Here is a 21,428-nt window from a genome sequence, read left to right on the forward strand (position 1 = left end):
TCTCAAATTGGAAAATAATGTTGAAGAGCAACAGTGTTGACACAGAGGTGATCTAAGAAAGTAGAAAGGCCAGGCAAAAAACCCACGGTGGCCTACTTCCTCCTTTTACAGGAGTGACGTCTATGGAGGAGTAAACTGAAAACAATGCCTCCCCACCCCCCGCCAAAGAGGTCCCCGCCTTCATCCCCGGAATCTGTGGTGCAGGTATGATTAAATTAGGGATCTTGCATGGAAGTATCATCCTGGAGCAGCTGAGTGGGCTCAAGGTCATCACAAGGTCATTATAGGAGGGTGGCGGGAGTTCAGAGTCAGGAGTCAGAGACATGATGGAAGCAGAGGTTGAAGGGATTCTAGGCAGGAACCACCAGCCATGGGACGCAGGCTGCCCCAGGGAGCTGGAAAAGCCGGGAGCCTCCAGGAGGGTCGCAGTCCTGTCGGAATCTTGATGTTTGACTTTGACATTCCCGAGCTTGAGATGGTAGATTTCGTGTTTTAAGCCTCCAAGTTTGGGGTCATTTGTGTCAGAGTGTTATGGGCTATATTATGTTCTCCCCGCCTCTCCCCTTCAGAGGGAAGCCCTCACCCCAGAGTGACTGGGAGATGGAATCTTAGGCAGTAATTTAGATGAAATGAGGTCACATGGTGCAGCCCTGGATCTGATAGGATCCATCTTTATAAGAAGAGAGGCCATGGGCATGCTCTCTGTTTCTCCCCGTCTCTCTCCCTCTCCTCAGCCAGAAGGAGGAAAGGCCACGTGAGGACAAGGCAGCACCCGTGAGTCAGGAAGAGGTCTTACCTGAATCTCGAACTGTAGTTTCTGGGCTCCAGACTCTGAGAAATACACTTCTGTTGTTTAAGCCACCTGCCTGTGGTGCTTTGCCGTGGCCCCTCTGGCAGACTGACACGGGCGTGCTGTATGTGCGAGCCAAGCAGAGGCCTTTCCCCAGCCTGTCCATCACTCAGGGGCCGTGGGATCAGGGCAATCGTGTCACCTCTGCACCTCAGCTTCTCCACCTTCAAAGGTTGCTAACGTTATGAGGCCTTGAATACTTCATCAGAAGGTGCTACAGGTCTAAAGTAAGAACTGAATGGTTTTTTAAAACATTGTATAGGGTTGAAAAATGTAGAGTGCTATCTATAATAATAAAAGTGTAATATGCTAATTAGACTGCACATCCTTCTGGATGAAGCTGGGGCTACGAGGGAAGCCCAGGTCCTGGGTGCCAGAGGGAAGCCTGTGTCAGCAACTAGGGGAAGGAAGGCCTACTCTTGCACGAATTTTGTGCATCAGTCCCCTAGTCCTGATAAAGACAGAATTTGCAAATTGACCATCACTCTGTGACAAAATGACAGCACCCACAGCCAATAAGAAGGGAATATGCAAATTGCCGTGACAAAGATGGTGGCAGCCGGGCTGAAACACAGGCATTCCACCCCACCCTGCCTGCTCCAAGCCTTTGGGCAGCACGTGCACTCAGGTGTGGAGCAGCCAGGGCGGGGCAGGATGCCTCCTATGAGGAAGAGGGGGTGGGGAGTGGAGGGAGCTACAGGAGGGTGGAAGGGCTAGAGCAAAGGCAGAAGGCAGTGGCTAGAGTGAAGGCCTGGATCCTTGGTGCCAGCAGCCAGGGGAAGAAAGGCCTATTCTTGCATGAATCTTCATGCATTGGGCCTCTAGTCCTATATAATAAAGAGTTAATATACTAATTAGACTGAACAGCAGAACAACCATCCAACAAAGCTGGGGCTGTGAGGGCTGAGCCCCTTGCATGAATTTCATGCATCGGGCCTCTAGTATTTTTGTAAACTTGAGGTTGGAGAGGATGTGTGTTATACTGAACAGCTGGTGCAGGGATTTCCCAGTATAGATGGGAGATCATGTCTATAAAAGATGACACCAGAGTTCTCCCTAGGGTCCATCTCCATGGAGACTGTACATACTCAGCACGGCTTCTTCTTTATCCACAGCACAGGGGATACCTGGGACCCCAGAACAGAGCACAGTGTCAGGTCTGTGGGAGAAGCACATGGACATTTGTGATGATGAAACTGGTGTTGCCATTTCAAGACACTAGTCATTAACATCACACTTTACAGACGTCCTTAAGAATGACTTAGGAACCTGTCTATGTGAAGGCGGATTTGGCTTATTAAAATAATTAGCCCAGTCAAAAGGGCTCTTATTAGAAGAGCATGAGCCATAAACTCACAAAAGTTTCTCCTGGGCTATATTATGGGGTACCTAGAAAATTGGAGGGCACCCAAATGATCAAAGTCCTATGGGAACTCAAAGCAAATAATTAGAGAGGCACAGATGGCAGCGGGGAGACACTTTCCAGGGACCAGAGGACTGCACCTTCAAGACTGGGAGGCTTTCAGAGCCCGGGCCTTCAAAAGAGGTCTGGCTGGCTACCATAGGGTGGGGCAGATGCGAGGGCAGACAAATAGACAAAAAGAAACGAATAAAGACACAAAGAACTCAGAGGCAGACATAGATGTGTATGGAAACCCAATATATGCGAAAGGTGGTTCCATTCATCAGCGTGGGAAATGGGGTTGGGAAAACTGGTCATATGGAGAAGAATGGAATCAGGTTCCTACCCAGAATCACACACAAAAATGGAATCTAGCCAGACCTAAATATGAAAGGCAAAGTATTAATCGTGTGTGTGTGTGTGTGTGTGTGTGTGTGTGTGTGTGTGTGTGAGATCTCCTGGTTCATAGGTGGATGCTGAGCCACACCGGTGGGATGAGGGGGAAGGATTTCTTACACAAACCTCAGCATCACAAACCGTAAGGCAAAAGCAAAGCAAGACAAGCCTGATGTGATTACACCAAATTAAGGATTTCTCTTTCGTTGTTTAAAAAAAAGTACACTGAACTTGTACAATTCAGTGATAAAAAGATAAATAACCCAATTTAAAATGACAATGACTCCAAATAGATCTTTTCCAAAAAGATATACAAGTGGCCAATAAGCACATGAAAAGACAGTCAACATCAACGGCTATTAGGTAAATGAAAATCGAAACACAGCTGGATGCCACTTCACACCCGATAGGATGGCTGTAACAGAAGGGAGAGCTATAGCTGGGTGAGCATGCGGAGAAGTCAGAACTGTCATGCATTGCTGGTGGGAATGCAAAATGGTGCAGCCACTGAGGAAAACCGTGTGGCAGGTCCTGGAAATGTGACCATAAAATTACCACTGAATTCCACTCTTAGATACATACCCACGAGAAATGAAAACATATGACAGCGCAAACGTGGGGGACACGTAAATGTTCATAGCAGCATTACTCATAATAGCCAATTGTGGAAACGACCCAAGGGTCCATCAAGTGATAAGTGGATAAGCACATGTGGCACAGGCATACCAATAACGAGTGAAACACGGACACGCTACAACACAAGTCAGCCATTGGATACCTTGGGCTAAGTGAAAGAAGCCAGGCACAACAAACCCCATATGGTTTAACTCCACTTCTATGAAATGTCCCAAATGGGCAAATCTATTGAGACAGGGGAGATTAGTGGCTGCTTAGGACTGGTGTGTTTGGGATGAGGGGTCTGGGGACAGATAATGGGGAGTGACTGCTAAAGGGTATGTAACTTCTCTTGGAGGTGATGGAAATGTTATTAACATTGACTCTGGTGATGGTTACATAACTCCATGCATATACTAGAAAGCATTGAATGGTGCTCTTTAAGTGGGTGAGTTGTACAACTTGTCACTTAAGTCTGAATTAAGTTTTAAAAAGTATGCTGTAAAGTTAAAGAAAATATACAAAAGGGAGAGAAGACATGTGTAATGTCTAAAACAGGGAAGAAAATAATATTTAGAACACGTAAGGCAATGTTGCTAATTTACAAGGGAAATATTTGAATTGGTAAGTTACAAAAGAGAAAAATGAAGGAAAGCAATCCTGTGAAGAGACATTTTGGCTCTTTGGTGAAAAGAGAAATGCCAATTAAAACCACAGTGGGCTCTCTCTCACTTTAAATCTATGAGGCTGGCAAAAACCAAAGAAACTGAAGCTGGATAATGCTAACGCTGGCAGGGCGGTGGGGTGTGGAACCCTGGGGCATGGCTTGTGGGAGGTAGATGGTTGCATCTGCTAGGAATAGCCTGGCAGAGCTCAATGGATGAGCTCTAGGGTCATTCTCATTCTAGATTCATCAACTGATGAACTGGGTTCATTCCTGCCTCTGGGAGCACACACATACAGACACACACGCCCATCCTGACTATGTCCTGTGGACAGGTAGGAGATTGTCGGCAGTGTGTGTGTGCCTGCGTGTGTCTGCGGTGTGGAGGATGAAGCCCATCGGAGCATCCACCATTTGATGAAGGAACAGTAGAATGTGGCACAAACACACCGGGAGCTCTGTGCGGTACCTAAGAACCAGGAGGAGGCGCTCACTTAGCAGCACATAGGTGTATTGTCATCACTTCTTGTGGCAAGACAACCAGCATGAGTGCTACAGGCAGCCCTATTGACCCAATTAAAAAATGCAAGCACACACCAAAAATTAATTTTTAAGGATGCATCTAAATTAAAAGACACACTCATCCTTTGGCACGGTTGCCTTCAGGGGAATGGTTGATATAGGAGTGAAAAGGGGGACCAGATAAATAAGTACAACGAGAGGAGGGAGGTCATTTTTGGGTAATTTATAAAGTTCTGGTCGTCCCACTCCCCAGGAAAAGCAACCTGGGCACTTGTTCCGACCCCTTTGTGAAAGCCCAAGTGAGCTCAGAGCTCTTTTCACAATGCAGGTTCCTGGGCCAGAGTTTGGAGCTGGTTTTCCTATTGCTTTGGGATGGGAACCAGGATTCTGAATGGACAGACTCTTGTGGTTCTGACAGAGGTGGCCCTTGGTCCATTTGTGAAACTGAGCTGGGCAGACCTCAGGCTCTCCGGCCTGGACGCTTCCTCTCCGTGCTCACTGCTGGGGGGTGTGAATGGGGGCGTGGCCTTGGTTTGGCCTGTGGGTTCTGAGTCACTCTTGCCCCAGTGTTTGCTGTCTGCTCTCTGTTAACCCAAGAGCTGGCCTGGCCCGACTCTGGCTTTGCCTGGTCAACATGGCATTGGCTCCCAACTTAGTGCTCACAGCTACTATGGCCTCGTCCGCAGGACCAGAGCTAGGGTGACATCTCTGGTCCTCACTGCAGGTGACAGTGCGCTTTCTGGGTCTGAAGTGAGGGCCACCAGGGGGCCCCTCTGTCCACAGCGCACACCTGCAGCTCCGTGGTTCTCACGGCTGGGGGAGAGGGGAAAGTGAAGTCAGGGCTCTTCCTTCCGGGTGGCACATACCATCCTGGCAGCAAGACAACCGCCATCATGTGGTCATGGAGCCACAGAGCCATTCAGAGGGCATAAGGGGCTCACAGAGCACAGATGAAACGTCCCTCTCGGAACTGCCAGGCCAGAAGACGTCCTAACAGTCGCCACTTTATTTCTGAGGATCAGAGCCGCATTATGCAGATCCCAGAACTGAGCCCCATCACCCGCAGACACAGAGGCCTTTTCTTTCGCAGCCTGGTGACTTCATTATACATTCCAGGCTGCGGGAGCTTCGGGAAGCCTGTCTTCCGCCGCCGGGCACAATGGCTGGGAAAGGGGAGAAGGGGGCTCGGAGCGGGCCCTGGCCGAGATTAGGCGAGAGAATCCGCTGGGAGAGGCCGAGCGGCCCATTGTCACGCTGGTCATGTGCAGCCTGGGCCGTGCACAAAACTGCCCTCTGTGTGTGGGAACCAGTGGGCAGGGGCTGGTTTCCTTGCCCACAGCCCCGGGGAGGCCAACAGGAAACAGGGGACTCAGCCGGGCCAGGTAGTGAGTGTCAAGAGCGGGGCCCGGGTGCTGTCAGCACAGGCTGTGCCCTGGGGAGGACCCGAGTTCACACGAACACGTTCCCGAGGCTCAGAGTCCCCTGCGCTGCAACAGGACACCCAAGGTCCACCTTCTGGGATGGCTCTGCAGCCACATCAAGTACACAATAGATAGCCCTGCTAAAATAAACACGAGGAACCCACAAACTCTTCCCAAACACTGCCGTGGCTCAGCCCGCCAATCAGCCCTTAGCTAGTTTGCAAAACAAATTTCCTTTTCTCATTCTGACAACCACGATGGCGGGTCCATACCATCAGCCCATTCTACAGACGAAGAAATCAAACCCTGTTTCAGGTAACATGTTCACCAAGCCGTAGCACTTGGCAAACCTTTTCCCCCAAATGTAATGATTCTTCCCCTCGTTGACATTGTTTTTTCCCTGTTCTGTGTCCCAACTGTTTATCCAACTGGAAATTCTGCCCCTTTGGAGAAAAGGATCTGGCCCGGCCCTGACCCCGGCTTTGGCCCCGACATAAAAGTGCTTCCTTCTCATACTGACAGCACCCTATTCAGACAGGTCTGGCCTCTGTCACCCTCGCTCTTCCCGGCAGACAGTCACCTTTCTCCCCAGCTGCAGTTCCTCTGCGATCTGTCACCCCTCAGATGGCCTGACCTGAGACCCTAGCCACGGAGGTCAACCAGCAGCCGTGTGTGTAGGCAACTGGCCACTTCAAAAGACAAACGCTAGCCTTCTCCTCTCCTGGGGGCTCCTCAGTGACATTCGTTGGCACGTGGCAGGAAGTGGTCTCAGCACAGCTCCCCTGGACTGCGTGCTAGGCCTCCTTCTGGGCTTGAAGATGAGACGTCTTGCAGAGATCTGTGTGGTAGACTTCCAGCCCCTCATCACTGAGACTTGATTAAACAACCAAGCACGTAATGGTCCCTGTGAAACAGTGACTGACTGGCAGACGGACACACAGACATAATGGGAGAGGACATGGGATCCAGGTGTCTACATAAGGCAGGGAATACCTGGCCCGTGCTGTTAAGAAGCCCAGAGTTGCGCACACTAGGCTGTGCACATGGCTGACTCCCACCCACAAGGAGGGAGGTCTCTGCCAGGTGCGGAAGCCACTGGCACCTGGAACACATCAGGGAATCTCCATATGTGGGTCACCTTTTGCCCTAAAAAAGTTTACATACTCTCACTGGGACTGTTGGCATCTTGAGTGGATCATCTGCAGTGATCACCTGACGTCAGTCATAAGCCACGATCAAGCACATGTGCAGAGGAGTGAGTAAGGGTGGCATAGAGTGGTGAGGAAACTGAGGTGGAAGACCCTGGCTTGTCAGAGATCTGGCCTTGAATCCTGGTCCTGACACAACCCATGTGAGCTGTGTCAAGTTCACTTGACTTCTCTAGGCCACAGTTCACTTGTCTGTGAAATGAGTGTGTTAAGTTTCTCTTTTCCTTGTATTAGTCAGGTTTCTCCAGAAAACCAAAACCGGGAGTCCCAAGATCTGCAATCGACGAGCTGTAGGCTCAGGAGAGCCGAAGGTGTAATGTCTGCCCAAAGGCTGTCAGTCTTGAAATCTAGGAAGAGATAATTTGTCAGTTCAAATTCAAAGGCAGAAAAAACCCGATGTCCCAACTCAAAGGCAGGCAGGCAGGAGGACCCACGAAGGCCAGCCTTTTAGTTCAGCTCTTCAATGGATTGGATAGGGTCCACCCACATTGGGGAGGCAATTGCTTCACTGGTCTGCTGATGCAATGTCACCCTCATTCAGAAGCAGTCTCAGGGACACTCAAGATGTTTGACAACATGTCTGGGCACGTGTAGCCCAGTCAAGTGGCACATAAAATTAACCATCACAAAGACTTTACCTCAAGAAGTATTCTTTATACTGCAATTACACTCATCTTCTTTTAGCAAGATATAAGGAATATAACTCAAAAGACAAAGATTGAAATAAGCAGTCATTCAAAGATTGAAGCTAATAACTAACAACTGTTAATATCTTCTTTCAGTTTTTAATTTAAAAATTAAAACATTACAGATAAGCCCACTGTGATTTCTGTGTACCTCCCAAATTTGCCTACTCTCCCCTGTAATTTCATATCTTTCTCATTTCCCCAAAAGTCAAGTACTCTCTCAAGCTTAGTACTTATTCCTCTGTTCCACTTAAAAATAATTTATCCCAGTTGGTACGGCTCAGTGGTTAAGCATTGACCCATGAACCAGGAGGTCAGGGTTCAATTCCAGTGTAGGGCACATCCTCGGTTTGAGGGTTAGATCTCCAGTAGGGGATGTGAAAGAGGTAGCCGATCAGTGATTCTCTCTCATCATTGATGTCTCTTACCTCTCTCTCCCTCTCCTTTCCTCTCTCTCTCAAATATATTTAAAAAAATAAAATAAAAATAACAAAAAATTTAATTATATGTGTGTACATAGAAATAGTATAGTTTTTGTGTTTTCAAACCATTTACATAAAAACGGCATAAACTTGTTCTTATTATTCAGCACCCATTTTTCGGTCTTGTTTTTGAACTTGAGCATGTTGCCTTATAGAAAACTAGTATATCTATTCGAACTGAAAGACATCTGTCTACATTTATTTTATTTGCCCATTCCTGTTCTGATGGAGACTGCTTCCAGGTTCCTCTGTGGCAGATAAAGCTACAGTGATCATCTTTGCCCTTACCTCTTTGTATGTGGAGTTTTTGCAGGATATAGAATGAAAGGTAAATTCATGCATCGTAGAGCACACACATTTTCTATTATAACAACTATTACAAGGTACTCTTCAAAAATGGCCGAGCTAATTTCTAGCAGCATATGAGAAGGCTAGCCCCACCCCTACTTTTGCTAATCCTATGTAGAGTTTACCTATTTTTTGTCAGTCTCATTGATGAAAATGATATCTTGCTGTTTTAATTTTCAGGTTGCAGTAATAATTGTTGAGACTTGTCATTTTTTTAATAACACGTCTTAATGAGTAACTTAAAGCACAGTCCTATAGATAGGGAGAATTTGTAAGAGATGAATAGTATAGAGTTTTTAAAAGAGTATTTCAGTACAAAATAATGGTTGCTAACAATTTAAAAATTTAAGTTCTGTATATTGGAAAGAAGTAAAAAGCAAAGCCCTACATTCCCTTCAACCCATGGCTATAGTTCAGTGACCACGTGATTTATCATCCAAAGGGAGACACAGGTGAGAGGGGCATCTCAGACAGGTGGTGGGCGACAGGACTGTCCTGGGCGGTGGTCACCGCTGGGAGTTGTGTGCATCTCCCCAGATTTCTTGGTGTCAAGTTCACAATGTGTTCTGAAAGTTAACAAGACTTAGGGACATCTCTCCATACCAGATTAAAATGGTTTATTTAAGTTTTATTCACTTTTCATTTGGAAAAACTATCAAGGTCACAGCAAAACTGTAAAAATAATGCAAGATATTTCTATATTCCCATTACCCAGGCTCACCAGTTGTTAACATTTTGCCATCTGTGCTGTCTCTGCCTCTCCTGTTGATATCTCTCTCTCTAAGTGTGCAATAGTTGTTGTGCTTGCAAACATTTGGGACTAAGCTGGGAGCATCATCTTTTACCTACTACTTTATCTATAATTACTTCATTATCTATCTCTGGACAGCAAGAGCATCTCCTTACACGCCCAGTGCACCCATCCCTGTCAGGGAATGTAACATCCATATAACACCACCATCCAAACCAGAATGTCCACCAGGTGCCCCAATAATATCCTAATTGCAATCTGTTTTTCTGATTCTGCATCCAGTCCCAAGTGACTGGTTTTGTTTGGTTGTCACATCTCTGTAAGCTCTTCACTCTCGAATTTTGCTTCCCTTTCTCTGTGTTTCATGACACTGACATCTTTCAAGATGGATGTTCTGCAGAATGTCCTTCGATTGGAGTTGGTCTGATTGTTTCCTCACTGTCAGTGTCCGCCAATTCATTTCTGGGAGGGACGCTGTGTAAGTGACGCTGTGTCCCTCTGCGCGCCTCACGCCAGGAAGCCCTGCTGACAGAGCCTCTCAGCCCCACTCCTCATAACAACTGCAGGGTAATTATATCCCATCCGGTGGACGCAGCACCACAACTCCGACCCTGCCTCTGTGCTTGGCTAATGCAACGATGCTGCAATGGCTGTGACAAGGGGTGTTTTAAACGTTAGAATAATTAGAATGAATGTGAACAAGGAAATATAGTAAGAGAGAGGAGAAGGAACGGTGGAGGAAGTGTTCACCTAGGTGTGAAGCTTGAAGGAAGGACGCTTGGCTACCGTGGAGGCGGGATGTGTTGGTAAAAGACACGATCACTTTGGCTGCAGTAGAGAAGCCGGGTTGGAGAGGCAGGGAGCTCACGTCGGGGCTGTTCAAATAACCCAGGCAAGAGAGAGCAGAGTCTGGAAGTCGAGAACTGGTCCTAGGGATGGAAAGACAGGGAACAATAAATAATTTTTTTTATAAAAATAAAAAAAAAAGCAATAAATAGAAATGTGTTCATGGCGGGACCTTGAACACATATGCTAAATGAATGCCGCCAACACAAAAGGCCACAGGTTGTGTGATTCTTTTCATATGCTAACATCTAAAATAGGCAAATCCATGTGACAGAGGCTGATTGGTGGTTGCCTGGGGATAGGAGGGAGGGGGTGGGAGTGGTTACTTAATGGGTACAGGGTTTCTCTGGTGTGACGGGAAAGCTTGGAAGCTACAGAGAGGTTGGTGGCTCACAACACTGTGAATGCACCAAATGCCCCTGAATTGTACATTTCTAAATGGTTATGTAAATTTCACTTCAACAAAAAAATGTCTGAGATATAAACACCAGGACACAGGATTTGATGAGGAGTGAGGGAGAGGCTTTCTTTTAGCTTTCTGCTTTAGGTACCTGGGTGCAGGGAGAGGCCATTGACTAAAATAAGACTTTCAAGAAGAGGAGCAGCTCTGAATGGGAGAAGGTACTCGAGCTGCCTACAGAGTGACAAAATGTCACATGCACTAAAAACAGCTGTCAGGAGTAGATTGAATCAGTATTTAATTACAGTATGTACTGAAAGGATATAAAATATAGGACAGCATAGCAGAAGCTATTACATACACAGCAGTTTAGAAGCATAATTTAGCAATGAGATGCTGCTGTCCAAAGCAGGAATCATAAACAAAATATTGGCAGATTTTACTGTGCAAGAGAAGACTTTAGTGTCCCCAGGTATATGACATTCAAAGTCAAAGGCAGGCAACAAATTAAAAGAATGTCAAATGTTTATACTGCACACTATCTAATCTAATAAAGACAGAATATGCAAATTGACCATAACTCCATGACAAAGATGGTGGCACCCGCAGCCAATAAGGAGGGAATATGTAAATTGACATATCAAGGCAAGAGGTGGAAGGCAGCTCTGGGCCGAAGCTAAGGCAGTGTTGGCAGTCAGGGGAAGGAAGGCATATTCTTGCACAAATCTTCATGCATCGGGCCTCTATTATGTAATAGAGGGCCCAAAAATTGTCTGGAATTAGGAAGAAAAGGACAAACACTTCAACAGACAACTGATCCAAGACAAGAAAAGTTCTCAAATAAAGAATTAAAAAGTGCTAATAAATATTTTTTTAAAGCATTTGTAGTAATGCTGAATAGAATTCAACGTAATAATTAAATTCTCACCTTTCAAACTGCAATAGATTAAGTAAAAAAATGTGAAAGTTAAATGTTGTGGAATTTTTCTGAGAGAAATACTATATTTAATTTTGCAAGAATTACATTATGTTTAGAACAGGAAAATATTGGAAGCAGCCTAAATATGCAGTAAGTATGTTTGGTTAACGGTCCTTCCAGATACAGCTCGGGACAGCTACCTTGACTTCCAGGTGGGATTGGCTGCTTTTCTGCTGAGCTCCGGGGGAAATGTGACAGTCTTGTTCATGGAGACCTGTTCACTCTGCATGGCATTGATTTATTCATCTTTCTGTTAGTTGCAGTTGACAATGAGCTTTTTCATTGCAGGGATTGTGGCTTATTAATTTCTCATCTATTCCCTCCCCCACCTCCTCTGCACCTAGCACAGCACTTGCCCACAGAAATTTCTCAGGACACCGTGTTGAAGAAACAAGGGTGAGGTGACCCTGCAGTTTTGTAGCGAAGCCAGAGGACACAGAAGATGGGAGCCAGGATCCACGGGGTGGCCAGTGTCCACAGGCTTGACCTGAGGACAGAATCAGCTGGGATGCTTCCGAAAGAAATAATTCCCAGGCTCCAACTCATACAACTTATGGGCCTGGAAGTTTTAAACTCCTTCCGCAGGTGGGAATGATGCTGCCAAACCAGTTCAGGTTTAAGAACTGCTTCTGGGAAGCCCCAGGCAGAGCAGGTGCTGTGCTGTGCTGAGCTGGCTGGGGTTGGAGCAGGACAAAGGGAGTGTTTGCAGGTGAGTTGGGAGGCTGTTTGTTTAGAGTCTGCAGGAGGAAAACAGTTGAGTACGTTCTGACCTGGGGCTGTTTTATCTTCCCCTGCCACTTTAGGAAGAGGGTTTCCAAGGAGGTAGAACTGGGGAAGCCAGATTGGATTTTTGCTAGAGCTGAGGAGTTGATGAGCAAGCCATCGTCCTGATGGAGAAGCATGAGTGAGACACAAGGGAACTGGTCTGTCCATGAATTTGGAAGCAACAGGACCCAGGGGGCAGGGCTATAGACACAGTGAGTAGCTCTGCCAGGTGGTCCTTACATTATAGCTCACAGTGACCATGGGTGCCTACCATGGCATGCTCTAGCGCTGCTCTTTGCCTTTGGATTTCATTTAGATGACAATTATAAGTACAGCAATTGCAGTACTTACGGTTATTGCAACACAATCTCTGAATAATTATTTTTACTTGATTATTTTGATCCAGAATCACAGGTTCGTTGAATATATCCCAACTCGTTGCTGTTGGGAAGATAAATCACTTATGGTATCATCCCTTCCCATCCCAGGGACAGGGCCACAGTCTAGTGTCCTGGGAAACTGGGAGGGGCAGAAGATGCCCAGGGCTGCACCCACACTTTGTGTGGCTGTGCAATTACTGGGGAGAGTGATGGCTCATAGCTCTCATTCAAGCCTGATACTTAGACATAAAAAGGCCAAAGTGTTTGGCGAACTCTTGAAAAATGATGTGTGTGTATATAGTCTTTGGAGGAGAGTGGCTGATTTCTGCTCAGTTTGGGTCTTGCCAAAGAAACTGTTCCACGCCCCTGAGCTGTGGTCAGGGTGAGCCCAGAAGAGTGTCGATAACAGTAATGCCAAACAGAGGCATTTTCTGGAATCTCTGAGTCTCCCTCCAGCTCTGTGAGTTAAGTTGAAAGTAGGTAAAGGGCGGTGCAGACAGAGTGAGCCCCATTAGGAGGTGTTGGCTATCTGGGGAAGGTAAGGGTGTTTGGACTGGTGTGCTGTTGGTTGGCTGAGAACTGGTCACATTCTGGATATATTTTGAAGGTGGAGCTGACAAGATGTGCTGGGGGGTTGGATGAAGGGAGTGAGGGAAAAGAGGAGTCAAGAAGGAAGCCATTGCTCTGGCCTAATCACATGGGTGGGGGGTGTGCCCCTCATGGCTTGGGCTGTGCTGGTGAAGGAGAGGGTGTGAGGATCTCAAATAAGAGTTCTGTTGGGCCAGGGTAACTTTGAGGTGCTTGTGAGATATTCATGCAGAGATGAAGAGGAGTCCATTATGTATCCTTGGAAGGAAGCTGAGGGATAGCGGGCTGGACAAACGCATTCAGGAGTCACTGGTCATTGGACTTGGCAATGGGAGGTCATTGTTGACCTTGACCAGATTGGATTGGGGAGTGGTGGGGAGAAGATGTTGGTGGGATGGGGTGAAGAGTGAATGGAGGGTAAAGACCTGGGGGCACAGGTATAGAAAACTCTTTCAAGAGCTTTGCCACAAAGAGCAAGAAAAAGGGCAGGAGGTGGATGGCGAGTGAGGAGGCATTCAGGCATGTTTGGACCATTTTTAAAACCTTGGCTCCTGCCCCACCCCACCTGCTTCTTGTTTCCTCCTGTGACCCATAATGGCTCCCGACCTGGGACAGGTGTGAATGTGCATCCTTGGACATAATGAGGTGCCCCATTAAAGCTGACACAGCCTGCTGCAATGATGCCTACTCCTGATTCAAAACCCCCGGGCTAAAAATAACACGGGGAACCCTTACCCAGCACTGGCCGGCTAATTAGCGCATCACCCCCCTAATGACTTCATTTATGAGTCTCCTTCCTTGGGGAGGCACACCCCTGGGAGGCAACGCTGAGACCCTGGTACCACATAGAGCGAGTTGGGAGTATTGGGTCTGCAAAGTCCGGGCTCGGCCATCCACTCCCAACTGCTGATGGCTCCTCAGGCCGGGAATGGCTCCTGACAGAGTGGCCGGCCAGCTGTTGTAACTCAGGAAGCAAGGAGGTGCTTTGCCCTTCTGGGTGCAGAGGGTGGCGGGAGTGGCGCCTGGGGCGTGGCTGGAGCAGATGAGGGATCCAAAAGGCTCGGTCAGTGGGAAGCGAGGTGGGGTTGGCATTGCAATGGCGTCATCTGGAAGTCGGGGTGCATGTATGTGCTTTGCGGCGTTCCAGCCCCACCCCTGGTCCCACCCGGCCATCACGTCTCTGTGACTCTCTGAGACACCTCCTGCCTGCGGATCCCCATCTTTAGGCAGAGGTCATGGCGGAGAAGCAGCTTCTGGACAGGCATGAAGTTGTACGTGACAGGGGGTGGCGGGCAGAGAAAATCCTTTAACTGGCTTATGTCCACGGTGTCCAGAAAGGTCTGTTTCACTGGAATCAGCACCATCCATGTGACAGGGGCTCCCAAGAGGGGCAGACGCTGTGACAGGCGACAGCCTCCGTTTGTCAGTGAGGAAGGCCCAGGTCTCAGGACCGTCAAGCTACTATAGACAGTCCACCAGCCACCACTTCCCCAACCATGGCTGGCTAATGATGCTTCTCAGGACAAAGAAGTCACTACGGGGTGGTTGATGTGGCCGCTGTCCCTAAATCAGAGAAGCAGCTGGTGGCGTTCATGGCAGACCTGGTGCTGACACTTTAAAGCCCTCTCACCCACCAGGCCTGGGCCACAAGGACAGCGGAGAGTGGGATACTGCTAACCCTTCCACAGATCTGACCGACACACCATTCCAATTGCACATCCTTGGCTTCCCAAGGCAAATAATATCTCACTAAATCAGTGGAAATAGTCACACTGTGAGCGCTGTAGCCACACAGGTGGATGTTTTTAGCCCAGAGTGTTTGATGCTTGTTATTCTCGCCCCTTCCCAAAGCAATTTTCTTGCTGTGAAAAACAGGCTGTGATTAGGATGATGGAGTCGATGTCAGGGAAGACTGAGGCCCGTTCTGCCTTCATCAATCCTTCCGCAGACGTCCGTTTTGACCTTGAGTGTTCCTAACCCTGAACAGGGAGATCCAGCCCCTCCACTGCTTCCCTCGGAGCCTCACGGATGCTGACATGGCTGAGGCTCTGTGTCTGCAGCTGCTCCTGTGAGGCAGTGTGTGGGCACAGCATGCCAAGCTGCCCCGTGGACACTGGTTCTGTGGGGTGTCCATGGACGGGGGGAAATTCTGTGGTTGGGGAAACGCTGGGCGTGCGGGGGCTGCTCAGGACATGCCTCCTCAGGGTCTGGGTGCAGGTGCGTTACCTTTGAAGGAGGAAGGAGGTAGCTGAGATTTCCTGGGTCCATACAGCACCCTGCTATCTCCCAGATCTCTGAGGTAAAGCTGGCTGAACCCTCCTACCCGCTGCCTGAGATGTGGAGTGAAAGTCCTGACCATAGAAAGAGCCCATGGAAGCACCTGTGCTGCCACCGGCCAGGACTCCGTGCCCCTTCGGAGCGCCCAGCAATGGCGTGTGCCCCACTGCGGTGGTGGAGCGAGGTCGCTGCCGAGGCCACCAGCACTGCCCTGGGTCCTGTGTGGTGTCTGTTTCTAGTCGCCCATGCTCCGGGAGGGCAAGCCCCCAGTATGGCCTCTCCCTGCTTCCGGCCTCTTCCTTCTGCTTCCCTGTGGTCTACATGCCAATGCCATAGGCCGCTCGTGCCCAAACAAATGCAATGGGGCATGCAGGGAGTGACGGTCACAGGAGAAGCCAGCCAATGGGAGAGAGGGCCAGGAGGAGCACTTCCCTCCTCCTGACTGGAACACACACCTGGAATGTCTCCAACACCACAGAGTGGGCCGGGGGCTTAGCTTCCTTCTCCACTGTCTTTGCTTTGATTGTGTGCAGCCTGCCTGGCCTCTCTGAGCCTCAGGATCCCAACTTATTGATAACTCGCCACCTTCCCTTTCCCCCTGCCCCTCCACCGGGTGGTTGGGGGATGGGAGGGGAACATCTGTGAGGTGTCTTCTGTAGGGTGTGCACATAATAGACACAATAACAGTCTTTTCTCCTCCCCCTCGTTAATCCCCATTTGCCAGGTAGGAAATGTTGAGTCCACCTTGACACTTTCTTTGCCAACAACATATTCTTAGCACCTAACCCAGTGGTCTGCAAACTCATTAGTCAACAGAGCCAAATATCAACAGTACAACGATTGCAATTTCTTTTGAGAGCCAAATTTTTTAAGCCTAAACTTCTTCTAACACCACTTCTTCAAAATAGACTCGTCCAGGCCGTGATATTTTGTGGAAGAGCCACACTCAAGGGGCCAAAGGAGTTGCAGTATGATGACCACTGACCTTACGCAACACCAAAGAAAAACGTTAAATTAAAATACATTTGTCTTGTGTATTGGAAAATTAAGACTCTAGCAAGACGCCTGTCTCTTAAACATCTGTCCATGTCACCCATGACCAGTGCGTGAGTCATCTTCAATCTTCTGGCCATCTTGGCGCCCTGCTCATCTCCTTGGCCTGTGTCAGACCCGCCTGGCTCAAGGTGAAGGGGGAAGGTGTCAATTACTCAGTGACTCAGAGATGCAAGTCTGAATAGAAAGCACGAAGCTTCTAGAAGCCAGGCCACATTATCTCAGTGGAGTGCCTGCTCCAGCAAATACTTCCTACTCTGGCCTTTGCTGTCTATATCCACCAGGATGATCTTAAAGGGGACTTCTTGTGGGGCCTCATTACAACTTCTGCGTGAGAGAAAAACCAAGGCCATGGAAAACAAGCTCATTAAACAAAGCTTACGGAGAACTGGCACAAAAGGCAGCAATGCCAAAGGAAGTCACTTCTTTTCACGTCTCTAGTGGTGTTTCCTCCTACGGCCAGCCAGCCGAGAGACAGACACTCAGCAACAGACCTCAAAAAGTGTCCCCAAACCACCATCGCCTGTGCAGTACCACCCTGCGAGTCTGCCCAGGGAAACTGCGCTTCCGTAATGGCAGCAAGACGAAGGAGGGGGAACAAGTTTCCACAATCAAAGGCTCTCTAATATTTTACTACATTATTCATGGCCGGGGGAGGCAGGAGCCTGCGCAGAGAATCTCCCTTTGAACACAGGAGGCAGTTTCAATGTGAAAATCAACTCTGACTTTATGGCCACTTTAATTTAGATTTTCATTTATTAAGGGAGTAATAAAACACTCAAAAAAAATCAAGCTGGACGTCTGATTAAAATGTCCAACCAATTTCGTTACCTGTTGCTCCAGGTGCACCTATATTTGTACTGACCATTTGAAGAACTTGGCCAGTTTTCAGGACACTTCTCCTTTAAATACCCCCAGGAACCAATCTCGGGGGGCGTCTGTGTTCTGGGAGCAGGATCATTTCTAGTTCCGGTCTGTGATGCGATGGCAGGAAAATGGATGGGGATGCAGGCCTGTATAGAAATTTAGCAGCAGGGTTAGAAGAAACCTGCCTGAGGTTTGCCGGCCCTGCATTTCCCCTTCACATTAGCCTCTGCTTTTCCAAGGTCATAGCATCAAGGGAGAGAGGAGTAAAATATCTAGAAGCAACATTGTGGACTACACCACAAGTAAGCATAACATTTGTTTGAAATCTTCCCCTGGGATCCCGAAGGATTTGCCTTGATCTCTCCCTGTTATCTGGCTTCATCTCTTTGTTGACGTGTGGGCTGAGTCGCTCTCTGTTGTGGCCATCCGTCCTGTGCACTGTAGGGGGTTCAGCGGCATCCTGGCCTCTGCCCAGGAGGTGACTCACTAGTCCCACTCCCCACTCAGCCCCTCCCGTTGAGATAATCAGAACCTGTTCCCAGACATTGCCAAGTGTCCGTGTGTGTGTGTGTGTGTGTGTGTGTGTGTGCTCAGATCCTGCTCTGATCTGTGATGGCTTGCATTGTTCTGAAGGACTTCTCCCTCCCTTACCCTCTTGAGAGTGGTAAGTTTCAAGGTCAGTAGGGCCAATGCCATGGCTGCCTCAGTGCAGGATTCATGAAGGAAATGGGAGGGAGAAAGAACCGAGGACAGAAGGGGGGGTGTGCAATTTTTTGCCTTTCTTTCCCCATTGGAAGGGGTGATACAGGGTTGGGAGGACTCCTTCTGGAGAAGCTGATAAAAGGTTGAGGGGGGTAGAAATGGTTTATAAGTTGATCTCATGTCTGCATCGCCCCATAGCTTGTGGCAAGTGGTGGATGCTCAGAGACTGGTCTTCCTATGGAGCTTGAGAGGAATTTGCATAAATTCCACCCAGAATGCTTCTTTACCCAGCAGCCAAGGTGTCGGTCCTGACCACTCACAGTGGTGTCCATAGAAAAGAGACCCAGAATTTCCAAACCCCCAGGCCCAAGCCACCCAACGAGATTCATGACTTCTTGTATAACTCCATCGGAATGTTCCAAGTTCACTACCCTCCTTCCCACTTACTAATGCTTTTGTGATTCTTTTTATCATCCATCACTCACTGACCAGGTTCTTTCTGAAGTGTTCCTTTGAGGTTTCGATGGTTGGGCGACCACAGGGAGGGCTCGTTTGTCCCCAGGACGTTGCTGAGTACCGATGGGGAGCTCTTCCTTGTGGTCGGTCCCACAGCTCTGACGTGGATCGGAGAGGCACGCGTCAGAGGGCAGATTGCAGCAGCGGTTTTGCAGAGAGGCGACCCTGTGGGCATTTAAGCCACTTTTTATGGCACATGATTGCCTTTTGTAACTAAGTGGCCGTATCCCCCTCAATGGGGGCTGCAAATGAAACTCCCAGAACATGGCACACTGCACACTACACGCTGGCGGGCGCTGTCTTGTGATGAAGCCAAATGTGTTCAGGGAACCGCTCAGAAGGCAGCGTTCTGGATCTGGGGCAGGGGTGTCTTTGTTGAGGCCGAGACTCTCAGATTTACATCTCTAGTCATGACCTCTCCCCTGAATTCCAGACTTTCAACTTGACTTTCTCACCTGGACATCCAACAGACATTTCCAGCCTATTTATTATGTTTACATCTGACTTCTGAGCTCGCTCTGAGGCCTGTTTCCCTGGCCTTCTCCTGTCTCAGGTGATAGCAGCTTCTGACTTCCAGGATGTCCTGCTCCCAAACTTGGAAGCCTTCTTTCCTTCTGTCTTTCTGTTGCTCCCCACATCAAAACTCGGGGGAAATCCTATTGGCACTGGATTAGCTTCAGAATTTATCCAGAAACTGACACCCTTCTAGCCCCCTTTGCTGCTGCCCTGTGTTTTTTGCTTTTTCCTACAGGACTGGTGTTCTTATTCTTCAATCCCTGTGTCCCCATCTCCTCCCTATTCCCCAATCTTTTCTCAAGCAATGGACAGAGTGATTCTTTCAAAATTAAATACAACCAGGTTACTCCTCTGCTCAAAAATAATCTCAGAGAGATGGTTTCCCATCTCATCAGAATAGAAGTCAAAATTCTCACAATGGCCTCCAAGGCCCACTTATCTGCTAGGCCCACCCATCACTTCCCGGCCTGATGAACCCCCATTCTCCCCATCACCATAGGGTGCCTTCCAGGGGTTCTGGGGTTCTCTGTACTTGTTCCCTCTGCCTGGGATGTTCCTTCTCAAGAACCTCATACTAGGACCCTCCCTGCCAGTTTTAAAAATATATATGTTTTTATTGATTTCAGAGAGAGGAAAGGAGAGGGAGGGAGAGATAGAAACATCCATGATGATAGAGAATCATTGATCAGCTGCCTCCTGCAGGCCCCACACTGGGGATTGAGCCCACAACCTGGGCATGTGGCCTGACTGGGAATTAAACCAGTGACTTCCTGGTGCATAAGTTGATGCTTAACCACTGAGCCTCACTGGCCAGGCTTTTCCTGCCAGTTTTTGCTCAAACAGCATCTTTTCATTTTGACCCACTGTGGCTATTCCATTGACAACTGAACCTGTCCCCCATCTCATCCCCATACTCCCAATCCCTTTATCTGCTCTGCCCTCCCACCTTTTCTGTAGCATTCACTGTCTTCCAACTTGTCACCTTCATCTATGTTCTGTCACCTCCACCTGTGTTCTATCACCTCTACCTGTGGTCTGTCACCTCTACCTGTGTTCTGTCATCTTTACCTATGTTCTGTCACCTCCACCTGTGTTCTGTCACCTCTACCTATGTTCTGTCACCTCCACCTGTGTTCTGTCACCTCTACCTGCGGCCTGTCACCTCACCTGTGTTCTGTCACCTCTACCTATGTTCTGTCACCTCCACCTGTGTTCTGTCATCTTTACCTGTGTTCTGTCACCTCTCTCTGTGGTCTGTCACCTCCACCTGTGGTCTGTCTGCTCTGCCTGGACTGTGAGCCCTACAATGACAGGGCTGTTGGTCTCCTGTGCTCCCTGATGCCTCTGGCCTCGCTGATGCCTCTGGCCCCAGCACAGAGTTGGGCACACAGCAGGGGCTCAGTAAGTCTTCCTTACATGAACACATAAATGAACTAATCTCTCAATTCCCACCTCACCTTTTTCTTTATAATTCTGGTGTTGTTATCTCTCCCTTAGGCTCAGAGGACAGGAATGGTGGCACCCCTTTAAATCTCAGGTCAGCAGATGAGGTAGGCAGCCAGCCAGGGGCGACTCCATCTGAGGGAGCAGAGGGAACACCCAACCCCACTCTGTTCCTCCTTCCCATCTGCTGCCTGGCTCCCCATTGGCCAACCCCACCAGAATCCAGAATCCAATGGCCCCATTGAGGTGGTCCACCCTGGCCAGCCTCCTGGGGCAGAGAAGGGAAAAAAAAGGTGAGAATGGGTATGGGGGGGGGGGTGTTCAGAAAACTGGGCTGTTTGGGCAGCTGTCAGCCACCCAGGGCCATCTCCTTGGACACTTTGCCCAGAGACAGCTCAGCTTTCTCTTCTTGGAAGAGCTGCAGATAAACAGGGGGCTCTCAATTCTGCTTTCACCTTCCCCCCTCAGTGCTCTGCCCACAGGGGAGTGGCCCAAGTGACACCCAGAAATCCCAGGCTTCAGAGTCCCAGAGCTCCACGGTCCCAGGGCATGCCTTCCGAGCTCTGCTGTCTGCGAACTTGGGCAGCACTTGGTGCCCAGCACATGGAGCACAGTCCCCTCTTGGCTCTGCATTTGGACTTGGTTTTGCAAAGGTCTTCTGGGGGTGGGCCGCAGAGGATGACCGAAAGAGAAAACCCAAGCCTGGGGAGCAGGAAGGGCTGCAGGGGAAGAGCGTGGAGGTTCAGGGCCT

Source organism: Pipistrellus hanaki (genome assembly GCF_964339955.1).
Source record: "Pipistrellus hanaki genome assembly, chromosome: 8".
In the NCBI taxonomy this organism is placed as follows: Eukaryota; Metazoa; Chordata; class Mammalia; order Chiroptera; family Vespertilionidae; genus Pipistrellus; species Pipistrellus hanaki.